Raw genomic sequence first — 15,116 nt, forward strand, 5'->3', positions numbered from 1 at the left:
ATCTCCTTGGGGGTCCCCGACGTTGCCTGCCGCAGGCCTCCTGGTACTGATGGGAGACGTCCACAGCCGTATTCCGGGTTTATGCCCCTCCTTAAGAAAGCAGATGCTCGGACCAGCCTAGGGCGAGAGCGAATCTGCCGCCCAATTTCTGATGGTTCTGGCCACAGCGCCTGGGTCAGCTTTCCCTGGTGGCAGGCAGCAACACTGGACCCTGTTCACGTCTCAAGCAACAGGAGTGTTGCCAGAGGGTGTGAGGGGAAGCCACAGGGTGAAAGAGAGGATGAAGACCCACCTCTAGAACAGACAGGGCCTCCATAGTAGGAACTACTCAGCAGTCCCGTCTGGGAGTTACTTTCAGAGAGGCTTTTAGACACTTCTCCACCTGTGTCACTGCCCTTGAGATGCATGGGCCCACAGCAGACATACTCCCCAGCAACACAGTTCACAAGCCTGGCCTCTGGCAGCTTGGGGAGGGGAGAGAAAGTGTCCAGTGGAGGGACCATCCCGGGTGCTGTGGCAGAAAGGCAAGTGGCCTGGATGTGCCAACCCAACAAGACCGCACACATACACAGTGGCGGAGAGGCATTGACAATGTGGAGTAACGTGTGGTCATCCGGGAAGGCCTGCGTGTCCCCAACATGACAAATTCTTGTTCTGCTTAGAGCGGGCACCAGAATGTGGGGGTCGAGGTGAATCACCATAGTAGGGGTCATTCTCAGCTCAGAAGGTCTCAGAGCTCTTTTAACTCGTGGGGTCTTAGGGAGTCAGGCTCCAGGGTTTGGCATGGGCAGCGGGCAGTGTCAGGAAGAGCCAGAAGGCACGGCAAAGCCAGGGGACCGCTCAGCACCTGCAAATGTCGCTTTGGCCCCTGGGACGCATAAGTCACACCCGTTCACCAGCAAGTCTGAGTGTGTCTCAGACAGCTTGTAGCTTCCAGCAGGACCATGGTGCTGGGAAGTAGCAAGCCTGGAAGCACTGGGGGCTGTGGGAACAGCGTGTGAATTCAAAAGAGGTGAGGTGGGTGGGCCATCTGGTCGTCTCCACAGACATTTGAGAAGATGCTGTCGCCATTTGAAAAGTTTTCTTAATAAAAACTTTTAACACTAGGGATAAAGTGACACTTGTCTTACCATGATCGTTCTACAGCGTCCAACAGCAACAATTCTTTGTGTACCTTCAATGGGTGGAAAACAAAACGGAGAAAGTCCCTGCCCTCATAGAGAGGAGACAAAATAAACAAGCATGGTGGGTTTTTTCTTTTAATGTTTATTTATTTATTTTTGAGATAGAGAGGGACAGAGCATGAGCATTTATTTTTGAGACAGAGAGGGAGGGGCAGAGAGAGAGGGAGACACAGAATCGGAAGCAGGCTCCAGGCTCTGGGCTGTCAGCACAGAGCCTGACCTGGGGCTCGAACTCACAAACCACGAGATCATGACCTGAGCTGAAGTCAGACGCTTCACCTGCTGACCCACCCAGGCACCCCAGCATGGTGGTTTTCAAACAGTGCCCACATTCCTTGGCCCTCTTCCCAGGGAGAGGTGGAGTGATTCCCCTTCTCCTTGAACCGAGGCAGGGCTTGTCACTGCGTCACCAGTAGAGAATGGCAGGACACTCTTCTCCGGGACACACCTATAAACGCTCTAAGAGGCTCACACCAGCTGGAAAGGCCACACTGAGGTGCTCTAATCAGTCTCAGGTGCCAGACAGGTGATTCTAGCCCGCAGCCCTTGGAGTCACCCCCAACTGGTACCCAGGGTACCAGTAACATTTAATCTTCACATCCCCTTAGTCTCTACCAATCTGCGACAGTTTCTCAGTCTTTCCATATTTTTATGACCTTGACCATTTTGAAGGATAGTGGCCAAGTATTCTGCAGCATGCCCATCAATTTGGGTTCTTCTGATGTTTTCTCATGATTAGAATAGGTTATAGGTTTGGGGGAAGAATCCACAAGGTGAAATATCCTTCTCAATGCATCATTTTAGGGGCTCACGATATCAACATAACATTAATGGTGAGATTAACCTTAATGACTTGGTTAAGATTGCATCTACCAGATTTCTCCACTTTAATGTTTATTAATTTTTGAGACAGAGAGACAGAGCATGAATGGGGGAGGGTCAGAAAGAGAGGGAGACACAGAATCTGAAGCAGGTTCCAGGTTCTGAGCTGTCAGTACAGAGCCTGACATGGGGCTCAAACTCACGGACCGTGAGGTCATGACCTGAGCTGAAGTCAGATGCTTAACCAACTGAGCCACCCAGATGCCCCCAGATTTCTCCACTTTAAATTGTTGTTTTTCTTTTTCTGTGTTCTTTGGAAGTGGATCACTCAGCCCAAACCACATTCATGTTCCACCTTATTTTTTAATTATTTTTTTTAACATTTATTTATTTTTGAGAGACAGAGCACAAGCGGGGGAGGGACAGAAAGAGAGAAAGACAGAGAGACAGAGAGACAGGATCCAAAGCAGGCTCCAGGCTCTGAGCTGTCAGCACAGAGCCCGACTCGGGGCTTGAACCCATGAACCGTGAGATCATGACCTGAGCTGAAGTCAGACATTTAACCGACTGAGCTACCCAGGTGCCCCTCACGCTCCACCTTATTAAGCTCCACCTCCCAGAAGGGGGCAGGGGGCATCTACACATATTATTTGGAATTCTTCTACATGAAGATTTGTCGCTTTTCCCCCATTATTCATTTCAACCATTTATTTTTTAATTTTTTAAATCTTTTTTTCATTTCAACCATTTCTTTACATCAGTATGGACTCAGGGATCACTAGAATCAGCCACTTTCCCAAGGAGCCCTGGTTTATTTTACTGGGGAATGGTTATTTAGAAACTAAGATCTATGGGGTGTCTGGGTGGCTCAGTCGGTTAAGTGTCCGACTCCAGCTCAGCTCATGACCTCGCGGTTTGTGAGTTCGAGCCCCACATCAGGCTAGCTGCTGTCAGTGTAGAGCCTGCTTTAGATCCTCTGTGTCCCCTCTCTCTCTCTCTCTATCCTTCCCTTGCTCATGCTCCCTCTCTCTCTCAAAAATAAATAAACAGTTACAAAAAAAAAAAAAAAAGAACCGAGATCTGGGTACTGGGTATGCTTATTGCTACCAGAGCGTGTCTACTTCAAGGCTTTCTCTGCGGACAGAGTTTGGGAATAAATGTACGTTTTCTAACCCATGTGTATATACACATCTGTAATTCTTTCCGTACCTATCTTTATGTGTCAAAGTAAACATGAGTCCATACTGACTCCGCCTCTAACCCAGCCCAGGGTTTATTGTAGCCTTTCCCCTTGCTTATTTGCAACCTGGTTCCCGTTATCTACAATCTATTACTTATTTGTTCAGTCCTAGTACATATATAAAGTAGTTTCAGAGGGCGCCTGGGTGGCGGCTCAGTTGTTAAGGATCTGACTTTGACTCAGGTCACTATCTCACGTTTGAGTCCCATACTGGGTGAGCTCAAGTCCTGCTTTGGGTGACCATGAACCCCACTTAGGATGAGCCCGGCTTCTCTCTCTTGCTCTCTCTCTGCCCCTCCTGGGATTCTCTCTCTCTCTCTCTCTCTCTGCCCCTCACTCGCACCCTCTCTCTCCCAAAAATATATAAATAAAGTCATTTCAGAATCACCAAACTGTACTCCATGAAGAACAAATTTACCCTAGAATACAATGTTTACCTACAGTACTTTTTTGTCTTCAGTCTTATAGTATCCAAAGAATCCTTTTCCAAAATTACTTAGATCAGTTCCTTTCCTCTCCACCCCCTTCATTGAGGTGCTATCATACGTAACACAGGGTAGTTTGTCATAATCTGCATTCCATTCTGGGATCTCATGACATCTTGGCCGATTTTTTAAAAAATTTGCATGCAGCAAAGCTCGTTGTGTATGGGTTTTGACAAAATGCATGGAGTCATGTATAAACTACCTCGGTGACGTATAGAACAGTGCCATCACCCTGACAATTCCCCTGTGCGTATGGTAACCAACTTTCTGGTTTCCCTGAGACTGCAGAGGGGTCCCAGGATGCAGGGCTTTCACCCTGATATTTATCTTGATATTTCATCTTGATATTTATCAACCGACTGAGCCATCTAGGCACCCCAGCTTTTTGTATTTCTTATAATGCAAATCTGCTAGCAATGAATTCTCTCAGGCTTTGTCTTTCTTTCAGCTTCATGTTTGAAAGATAATCTTTCTGCATATAGAAGTCTTGGTTGGCTGGTTTTCTTTCAGCACTTTGAATATGCCGCCCCACCATCTTCCTCCCTGCTGTTGAGAAGTCAGTTGTTAATTGCATTGTTGTTTCCCCATCATTTTTTTTCTTGCTGCTTTCAAGATTTGCTATTTGTCTTTCTTTTAAAAAATTTTGTTTAATGTTTATTAATTTTTGAGAGAGAGAGACAGAGTACGAGCAGGGGAGGGGCAGAGAAAGAGGGAACACAGAGTCTGAAGCAATCCAGGCTCTGAGCTGTCAGCACAGAGCCCAACACGGGCCCAACTCACAAACTGAGAGATGATGACCTAAGCCAAAGTCAGAGGCTTAACCAACTCAGCCACCCAGGCACCCCTGCTCTTTGTCTTTCAAGTTCAACCATGATGTATGTAGGTAGGGATCTCTTTGTTCTAACATGGATTTGTTAAGATTTTTGGATCTGTAAATTAATGATATTTATCAAATTTGAAAGTTTTTGGCCATTATTTCTTCAAATATTTTTCCTGTCCTTTTCTTTCTCTTTTCTTCTGCTGTGACTGCCATTTCTCTATGTTGGCATGGTTGATGTTGTCCCTAGGTCTTGAGGCTCTGTTCATTTTTCTTCATTTTTTTTAAATTCTCTCTAGTGTTCAGGATTGAGTCATTTTTATAATCTGTGTTCAAGTTCACTGATTCTTCTGCCATCTCAAATCTATTGTTAAGATCATCTAGTAAATATTTCACCTAAGTTATTGCAGCTTTCAAGTTGAGAATTTCCAATTGGTTCTTTGTTATATTTTTCATTGTTTTTGTTGAGACTGCCTGTTTTTTAGTTGTAATTATATTTTGCTTCAATTATATTTTCCTTTAATTCTTTGAGTGTATTTATAATACCTGCTTTGAAGACTTTGTCTGCTAAATCCAACATCTGGGTCCACTTAGAGACAGGTTCTACTGACTGCTTTTTCACCAAACGTGGGTTTTATTGTGTTTGCATACACACTTTACACTTTTGTGTTGAAAACTGGACATTTTGGATAATATATTGTGTAACTTGGGATTCCGATTGGATTCCTGCTGCTATTGTTTTGTTTTTAGTGACTTGTCTGAAGTTAACCTGTGGAATGTATCTCCCTCCATAGTGTGAAGGAGCCTGATGTCTTTGCTCAGATTTTTAAAAAATAGATATTTTTAAATACTTGTAGACTCACATGTGGATTTAAGAAATAATACAGAGAGATGTCACGAGCCCTTTGTCCAGTTTTCCTCAGTGGCAGTATCTTGTAGAACTATAGTATAATATCACCACCAGGATATGGGCATTGTAGTGAAAATCCAGAATACTTCCATCACAAGGATGCCCTCTGTTCTTTTATAGCCATATCCACACCCATCCCACCCTCCATCCTTAATTCCTGGAAACTATTAAGAAACGTCCTCCAATTCTTTAATTGTCATTTCAACAGAGTTATATAAGAGCAGGTATATAGCCTGTGAGCCTTTAAGCCTGGCTTCTTTTACCTAGCATCATGCCTTTGAGATTTATCTCAAATGTTGCATGTATTAGTAGTTCATTCTTTTTTATTACTGAGTAGTGTTTCATCATATGAATATACCACAGTGCCATAGACTGGATTTTTGTGTTGCCTAAAAATCCATGTTGAAACCCAATCCCCAATATGATGGTATTTAACAGTGGGGTTTTGGGGAAGTGATTTGGTCATGAGGGCAGAACCCTCAAGAATGGGACTAGTGCCCTTATAAGAGAGAGATTTGTCCCTCCTGGTATGTGAGGACACAGAAGATTACTGTCCATGAAATTGGAAGCAGACCCTCCCCAGACATCAAATGTACTGGAGACTGGACCTTGGACCTCTCAGTCTTCAGAACTGTAAGAAATACATTTCTGTTGTTTATAGGCCACCCAGTCTATGGTGATTTGCTATATAGCAGCACAGAGTAAGACACACAGATTATTTAATCATTTACCCATTGAAGAACATCCAAGGTCATTTCTAGTTTAGGGTTATTAGGAATAAAGCTGCTGTGAGCATTCATGTACAGGATTTTGTGTAAACCTGTATTTTCATTTCTCTGGGATAAATGCCCAAAAGGACAATTTCTGGGTTGTATGGTAGTTGCATGCTTGACTTCGTAAGAATTCCCCAAGTGGGACACCTGGGGGGCTCAGTCTGTTAAACAGCCAGTTCTTGATTTCAGCTCAGGTCATGATTTCACAGTTCCTGAGTTTGGGCTCCACATTGGGCTCTGTGCTGTTAGCGCGGAGCCTGCTTGAGACTCTCTCTCCCTCTCTCTCTCTCTCTCTCTCTGCTCTCCCCAGCTCACTCTCTCTCTCAAAATAAATAAACTTGAAAAACAAAACAAAGAAATTCCACAGTTTTCCAGAGTAGGTGTACAATTTTACATTCCCACCAGCAATGTATGAGTAATTCAGTTTCTCTTTGCTCTTACCAGCATTTGATGTTATCACTATTTAATTCATTCATTCATTCATTCATTCATTCACAATTCTGATAAGTGTACAGTGGTATCTTGTTGTGGTTTTAATTTGCATTTCTCTCATGGCTTAAGATATTAACCATTTTTCTATGTGTTTATTTGAAATCGCTTCAGCAAAATGTCTGTTCATGTCTTTTGCTCATTTTCTAGTTGAATTGCTGTTTTTTGTTTGTTTGTTTGTTTGTTTACTGTTGAGTTTTATGAGTTCTTTATATTCTTGATAGTAGTTCTTTGTTGGATATGTCGTTTGCAAATATTTTCTCCAAGTCTCTAGCTTGTCTTTTCATCCTTTTAACAGTGTCTTTCACCAAGAGTTTTACATCGATGAGGTCCAATTGGTCAAATTTTCCTTTTATGGATTTTGTTTGTGGGGTCATGTCTAAGGAGTTTTTGCCTAGTCCTAGATCCTGATTTTCTCATATGTTTTTTTTCTAAAGTTGTATAGCTTTATATTTTACATTTAAGTTCATGATCCATTTTGAATTAATTTTTGCATAACATGTGGGACTTAGAGTCAAGGTTCATTTTTTTTTCTATGAATGTTCAATAGCTATGGCACCAGTAAAAGTACTATTCTTCCTTCGCTAAATTGGTTTTTGCACCTTTGTTTAAAAAAATCCAATGGACCTACTTGTGTGGGTCTATTTCTAGGCTGTCTATTCTGCTTCTGATCTCTGTGTCGGTCCTGTCATCAGTACTATGCTATCTTCATTTCCATAGCTGTCTAGTAAGCGTTCATATTGGGTACAGTGATTCTACCCCTTTAATCTAAGATTATTCTAGACATTCGAGGGCCTATGCCTTTCCTTATACATTTTAGAATAAGCCTATGTCTATCAAACAAATCCTTGCTGGCATTTTGGTAGGAATTGCATTAAATCTTTAAATCAGTTTGGCAAGCATTGACATCTTGACTCTTTGAGTCTTTCTGTCATGAGCACGGTATGCCTCTCCATTTATTTGGTTTTAATTTCTTTCATCAGCTTTATATATGCTTTGTTAGATTCATACCTAAGCATATTTAAATAATTGTAAACGTTACTGTATTTTTCATTTTGCTTTCCATTTTTTGTTGAACACTGGATGTTTTAGATAACATATTATATCTGATTTTTTTTCCCCCTGAATGTTATTGTTTTGTTTTTAGTAAATGCCTAGACTCAATCTTTGGAATCTCTCTGCCTCGTGGTACACAACCCATAATGTCTTGGCTCAGTTTTTTAATTTATATTTTCATTTTTTGTAAAATAAAATCTGCCTATACATTGTCTCTGGGTCTGTCTAGTGAGTGGTCAGGTAATGATAGGCTCTGTTCAAACACCAGTGAGGCTTTCACCCTTGGCCAATGGACTTGGGGACAGGTGGGGGGCCTATTCAACATTCAGTCTGTTTTCAAGTCTCTCCCAGCTTTTACTTTCTACCACAGATCTTGAACCTTCTTGGGGTCTCCCCTGTGTGTGAACACAACCTCCCATTCCATCAGGGATGTAATGGAAAGCTTGATCAGCCCTCTCTGGTTCTCTCTTTTCTGGGATTTCCCTGGCAAATTTCTAGATAGCCCACTGGTCTGCCACCTGCCCCAAGTAGGCCTGCAGCCTCAGGCTACCAAAGCTGTGGGTTTTCACCTTTCATTTCCTACAGAGTTTCCTACTTTTACTGACAATGCCAGTGAGCATGGGGTTTTTCTCCCTCCCCTCCAAATCAAATCCAACAGTGAAACTGCCAGTATTCAAAGGCATCTTCACTCTGGTAGCACGACAAGCTGGGGATGGGGAAGGAAATGGAAACAGCTCCAGGCAAGACTCCCACAGTTCTTTCCAAAAGTTCAGTTTTTCCATAAATAGATGCTTCTCAATTTTTTGGCTACTTGCCTTTGGTCAACTTCCAGAGCCCTGGAATGGTTGGCTTTGTCAATTTTGTCCTGTTTTATAGTTGCCTAACACTTTGCCGGAGACACTCAGCCATGACTGAACCTTTTAGCCCCGGACCACCTTGAAATCCAGCTGGGATCCAGACTCTTCTACCCTCCCAGCTCCAGCTCCTGTGGGTGAATCAGCCTCCTTAAGTGAAGCTCTCCATTCACATGCAGATCTCCCTCTACTGGTGACAGAAGGCTCAGAATTAGGTTTGCCTGCTGACAGGTCCCGACACAGTCCAGGGCAGTAATCTCCAGAGTGGGGTACACAAGCTCAGACAATGGGATGGCACCAGTCAATTCATAAGGGTGTAAAAACTTTTAGATTGAAATTAGGCGCCACTCAGATTAAGTATACAAACCGACATCATCACCCTCCCTTGGATGGTCAGTTGGATGGGCATGGGTCAACATGTGGGGTCGAGACTCCTACACGAGGTGTATGTTCCTCACACAGTTGCCCTGAGGGAAGCACCCTCACACTTCGTCCACTTTCAGCTTATCAAGAGCTGCTGCAATGTATATGGACACTATCAAGGGGAGTCATGACTTGTTAACTGGTTTAAAACTAACACCCACAACACGGACAAATGGGTTAAAAAGACTCCTTCAAATAAATTACTGATTGAGAATAACACTCAAGTGCAAGCAAATGACAGATAATGGTGGAGGCAATTCCTCCTCCTACTACTGGGAGGTCTTCCCAAGTTCCATTAGGAGCTCAATATAATGATGCTTTAATCAGATCTGACAAGAAGTCATCCAGAAAATAATGCCAAGTTAATGAGCACAGTTTGAAATACAGATTGACAAATTCCGAGTGATGAATCTCACCCTAAGCCCCTTAGGTGGCTTGAGATATTAGCTAATGGACACTATGATGTCATCACATTGTCAAGGCATTTTTAAACTGCTGTATTTTGTGTTTCTATTTTTATGTGTATTTTACTAGGTAGAGAATTTAGTAATATAGTCACGCACGTACATAATATTCTGAGAAAATTCATATCCAATGTGTGCAATAAAATTCACTGCCACTAGAAGTGAGAAATAAAGTCCCCCTGGTCTCTAGGGTACTTCTGCATTGGGATCCCATGGTAGTACGTATGCCACTGTGCTAGCTGGGGTCTCTGCCACAGGGCTGCCAAGTCCCAAACACTCTCCACCCGGGATTCCTGTCTGGCGTCAAGAGGTTTTGGGGCCAAACTTGCAGGACCAGAACTCAATACATAATCAGCAGACTGCACCTTGCAGACTGGTATCACTCCTTTGCCCCAACCCAAAGTACCCGCTTTATCAGTGGGACTCAAGACTACAGATGGGCGACCTCCCAGCCCTCCATATCTCCAATCAGAGAGGTCATGAGAAACCTCATGTCACATAGTGGGATCTGGACAAAAGAGCTCTGTGGAATTGGATCATTAACCTTTAACATTTCCGGGGACCAAAGTAGGAAGGGTGTGAAGAGGACAGTAGGCAGGGCTTACGGGCTCAGCTCTGGTCCTGTCTGCACCAACTGACCCCCGAGAGCTGTCCTGCAACCCCACCATATTTCCTGCATGGACAGAGTATAAGGTAAGCAGGCGGACTCCAGACCTCCCCAGTTACAGCTCACATTCATCACCTACGGCCTCCACATACTTCAATTCACTGAATTCTCTCAAGAACCCTAGGAAGGAAACACTATTAGTAAGCATTCTCTTTACAGATGAGGAAATGGAGGCAGCGAGTACAAGTGAAATTTGCCCGAGGCTCTCCAAGAGTAAAGTGTTAGTGCCAGAATTGGAACCCAGACAATCCTAATTAGGCACTAAATCCGAAACCCAAATTCCTAACCACCGTGTTCTCCTGCCTCCTTACATGCTACCAGCTGTCCATGACCTGGTCACCAGTAACTGCTGACATTAGAACTGGCCACCAGAGGGAAAAGCACGATCATTTGCTCTAAATAAGGCATGCGTGTTGCAGGCTTAGTGTTGGGGCTTAAGACACACAAAGGGACCCCATCTAAAAACCACACACACACACACACACACACACACACACACACACACACGCATCTTGCTTCATCCATCTGTTGCCAATACTTGCAAATTCTGGGCAGACCACCTCAAAGATTTTCTTTGGTCTGCCTGCCTAGCTTAGGCTTTTGACATCTCATTTTTTCAGTGTCCAACCCAGGCCAAAATCTGTAACATCATTTTCACTAAAAGTTGCATATCCCACTCTCCAGGGATGGTGCATTTCTAGCCAAACTCTTGGTTTTCCACTGTGTATTCCTGACCTGTTTCCTGCTCATATTACTTCTACCCCATGAACCACCCAACCCTCCCCCCACCCACCCCATCCAATATACAGCATGTTTCTGTTGCGCTCCAGCAACTTTATGGGTAAATTTCTTACAGCTTAGAGCTACAGGCCATCATTTTTGTATCTGAGAATGGCAAAAATGTACATACCGGAATGTGGGTAAAGATCAGTTATTCTCTTTTCTTGCTCTCCTGGCATTCTGTGCACTGGGAGTATGTATGGGGTGGGAGGGAGGGGCTGGTGAACACAGGAAGAGGGATGGAGACAAGAAGTACATCACTTGTTCCCCAGTCCCAATGCCTGCTTGAGTGGGACCCTGGCTTTCACGAGTGCCAGATGGACATCTTTGCAGATCACAGGACTGTCCCCTTGGACCAATCTCCCTTCCTCCTGGCGTACTAAGGACAGGGAAGTACCTCTCCAGCTCATGGCCTCATCTTGACGTGTGGGCCACAGTCAGGCAAACTGAGAAGAGCCCTAGATCACAGGCTGGTAGACCTTGACCCTAGGGGCCGGGGAATGAGAGCCATTGTAAGCGTCCAGGGTTGGTAGGAAGCCAAAAGCTGAGGCATCGAGGGAACTTTCAGTCTAGGGCAGAATGCATGGGGTGAATATGCCGGGACCCTGGTTTTCAACAGGGCAATGCCAGCCCTAGGGGAACTTTGTTTAGGAGAGATTTTGGGTTATCACAATAATAGGGGACCTCTCCTTGCATGTGGAGGCCCCCCACAGGACAGCACAAAGACCTGTCACATTTCACAAAGCTTCCAGGGTCTTACCCATCCTTCGGGTAGAGACGAAAAATGTATATCATTTGAGACTGGAACCTATTTTGCACAAATATTTTTTAGACATGCACTATACTTTCTAGGATCCCAAGTAAACGGAGGGAAGAGTGTACCTTGTTGTTTTGGGAAACTTAACAGGAATCCCATCTCCTGCAGTCCTGCCGGGGTCGGAGTGGCAGCCAAACCTCACCTGTCACTCTGTGCGGGGCTGTCCCGCTCACAGAAATCCTCTCACGGGTACAGGATCTAATCCCATTGTCATCACTTCAAGGTTGTGCCCAGAGGCACGTGGGTGGTCCAGTCAGTTAAGCATCAGACTTCATTATCTCGCAGTTCGTGAGTTCGAGCCTTGGGTTGGGCTCTGTGCAGACAGCTTGGAGCCTGGAGCCTGCTTCGGATTCTGTGTCTCCCTCTCCTTCTGCCCTCCCCCACTTGCTATCTCTCTCTCAAGAATAAGCATTAAACATTTTTTCTTAAAAAAGAAAAAAAAAGTTGTACCCAGGCCTTTACTTAAGATGCAGCTGAGTTCATTACATGTTGCTTTCCTTCTATTTATATTTCAGTTAGTCCTCTATTTTTTTAATGTTGATTTATTGAGAGAGAGAGAGAGAGAGAGAGAGAGAGAAACAGGGGAGAGGCGGGGAGAGAGAGAGAGAGAGAGAGAGAGAGAGAGAGAGAGAGAATCCCAAGCAGGCTCTGCATTGCCAGCAGAGCTGGACGCAGGGTTTGAACCCACAAAACCACGAAATCATGACCTCAGCCAAAGCCAAGAATCAGATGCTCACCCAACTGAGCCACCCAGACACCCCGTCCTCTATTTTTTTTATTTTTGTTAAAAAAAATTTTTTTTATGTTTATTTATTTTTGAGATGGAGAGAGAGCGCGAGCGAGGGAGGAGCAGGGAGAGAGAGGGAGACACAGAATCCGAAGCAGGTTCCAGGCTCTGAGCTGTCAGCCCAGAGCCCGACGCGGGGCTCGAACTCACAAACCGTGAGATCATGACGTAAGCTGAAGTTGGACACTCCACCGACTGCGCCACCCAGGCGCCCCCTTTTTATTTTTAATTACATGTTGGTAAATGATATTCTCTTTTCAGGATAGTAAAATCTATAAAAAGAAAAGATTAGGCCTCATCAGGTTGAGCTCAATGTGCTAGGGGCCAAGGGACCCTAGCTCGGAAAGCCAAGGGGCCCCTGATGCCCTAAGGGTGACTTTGGTCCTGCTCTTTAGTGTGTCCACGGGTGGCCTGCAGCTGCCCCAGCACCAGCGGCCCCCCCAGGTGGTGCTAGAACAGGAAAGCAGCCAGGCAGAGCCTGGAACGGGCGCCCTGGACAAGAGGGAAGGGGAGGGGTGCCCTTCCAGCTGGCAGACCGCTGCAGTGTTCATCACGTGTGCCGAGTAGGAACCCCTGTGTCAGGGACAGGTGGATTCCCCAGCTTCTACGTGGATGAGGCATGTGAACCAGCCACACGGGCATGGATGTGGTGCAGGGTAGACAGCCAGATTCGGCTGAAGGACACGGACCAAGACGGAGAGTCTTCCAGATTCAGGATGTGATCCAGTGGCCAGGCTGGAGACGAAAGGGCAGAGGAATCATGTCTGAAAGGCACACAGGTTTGAACTCGAAGCATCTTCCCTAGCCCCTTCTGTGTGTGTGTCTTTTTTATGACTTTTTTTTAAAGATTAAGGGCTACTTCATCATTAAAATGAAGGTGTGGCCAATGTGATTTCAAGAGGTCAGGCTCCCAAATTCTGAGAGGCAGAGAGATTGTAAGGCATTCTCAAAATGACAAAACGAATTCTTGATAGCTAGAATCCTGGAGTTCAGACCCTGAAATCTCTCAGTTGTGAGGTCTCTCATAAATTATCCAGGGTCGGTGGTTTTGAAACTGCAGTCTGCTTTCCATTAGTTGGCCATGTAATCAATTTAGTGGTCAAGCTCAGTTTTTAAATTAAATAGCAGAAACTAGAATTTAAAAATATTGGTGTGTGTCATTCGTGGCGGGGGCAACGATCACTTCATGATGTTTGTTTCAATTACGTAACTTCTTTCCGGGCATCCATTCTCATCCTTGAAAAGTGAGAAGCCAGGGCACAGGCAGCCCCACGGCCCAGAGAAGACAAACCCAGTTCTCCTCTACCCCCAGGTAGCCAGAGGTGACCCACCAGCCCAACTCTTGCACACCCGTCCTCCCCACTTCGTCGGAACACTCATTCACAGAGTGCTGGACACTGTTCCAAGCACTTGGCATTGGGGCGCCTGGGTGGCTCAGTCGGTTGGGCATCCGACTTCACTCAGGTCATGATCTAGAGGTCCGTGGGTTCAAGCGCCAGGTCTGGCTCTGTGCTGACAGCTCAGAGCCTGTACCTGCTTCAGATTCTGTCTCCCTCTCTGCCCCTCCCCCACTCACGCTCCTTCTCTCTCTCAAAAAATGAATAAACACTAAAAATTTTTTTAAAAAAATAAGCATTTGGTATTAATTTGATGAATTCTCACTGCATTCAAGTGAGTGCCATCATCCTTATTTTACGGATGAGGAAACTGGGGCACAGAGAGGTTAAGCCACTTGGCCAAAGCTGCAGGGCATGTGGGAATTGGAGCCGGGGCTCGTTGCTGCCACGCCGGACTTCAGTTCCTGGACCAGCCAGGGGTGCGGCATCTCCCTGCACGGCCTCTGGCACACCAGCCCCATGGGGCCGCCGTAGCAGCAGCCTGGGGGAACCCTGTCCTCGGGAGGTGGACAAATCCCCAACGGGCCCCCATTCTCCACGCGGCAATGAGCCCGGGGTCCCTGAGCGCCAGGGTCGCAGCTCCGCCCTCTGCATCCAACGCTCCCACCCCACCCCAACCCCTGCTCCCATTCCCGGGTGCATTCAAACCGCAGCTATTCCAAGATACCATCTGGGGCCCCCCGAAGAGCCATCATCCTCTGCCCTGCAACCCTCTTGATCTCATCACTGTCTGCCATTAGATTACACTTTTTCGTGAACTGTCTCCCCAACTACAAGGAAGGGCCAAAAAGACCAGTCTTGTACAGCACCTTCAGCTCCCAGAACAGTGAGGACACTTAGGAGAACCCGAGAAAGATTTGTTACTGAGTGATGCAACAAGTCAATCCCCTCTTCCCCTGGGACACAGTCCACACACTTGCATCTATTCTCACAGTGGTCAAACCACCCTAGTTCACCCATAGTATCAACAACTAGCATGGCACCAGTCTGGGGTCTTTGGAGGCGAAGGAGAAGAAGAAGGAGAAGGAGAAGGAGAAGGAGGAGGAGGAGGAGGAGGAGGAGGAGGAGGAGGAGGAGACGGAGACGGAGACGAAGACGAAGAAGAAGAAGAAGAAGAAGAAAAAGGCTCTCTCAGATGAAGAGAGAAGTTT

Source organism: Neofelis nebulosa, chromosome 18, assembly GCF_028018385.1.
Source record: "Neofelis nebulosa isolate mNeoNeb1 chromosome 18, mNeoNeb1.pri, whole genome shotgun sequence".
NCBI lineage: Eukaryota > Metazoa > Chordata > Mammalia > Carnivora > Felidae > Neofelis > Neofelis nebulosa.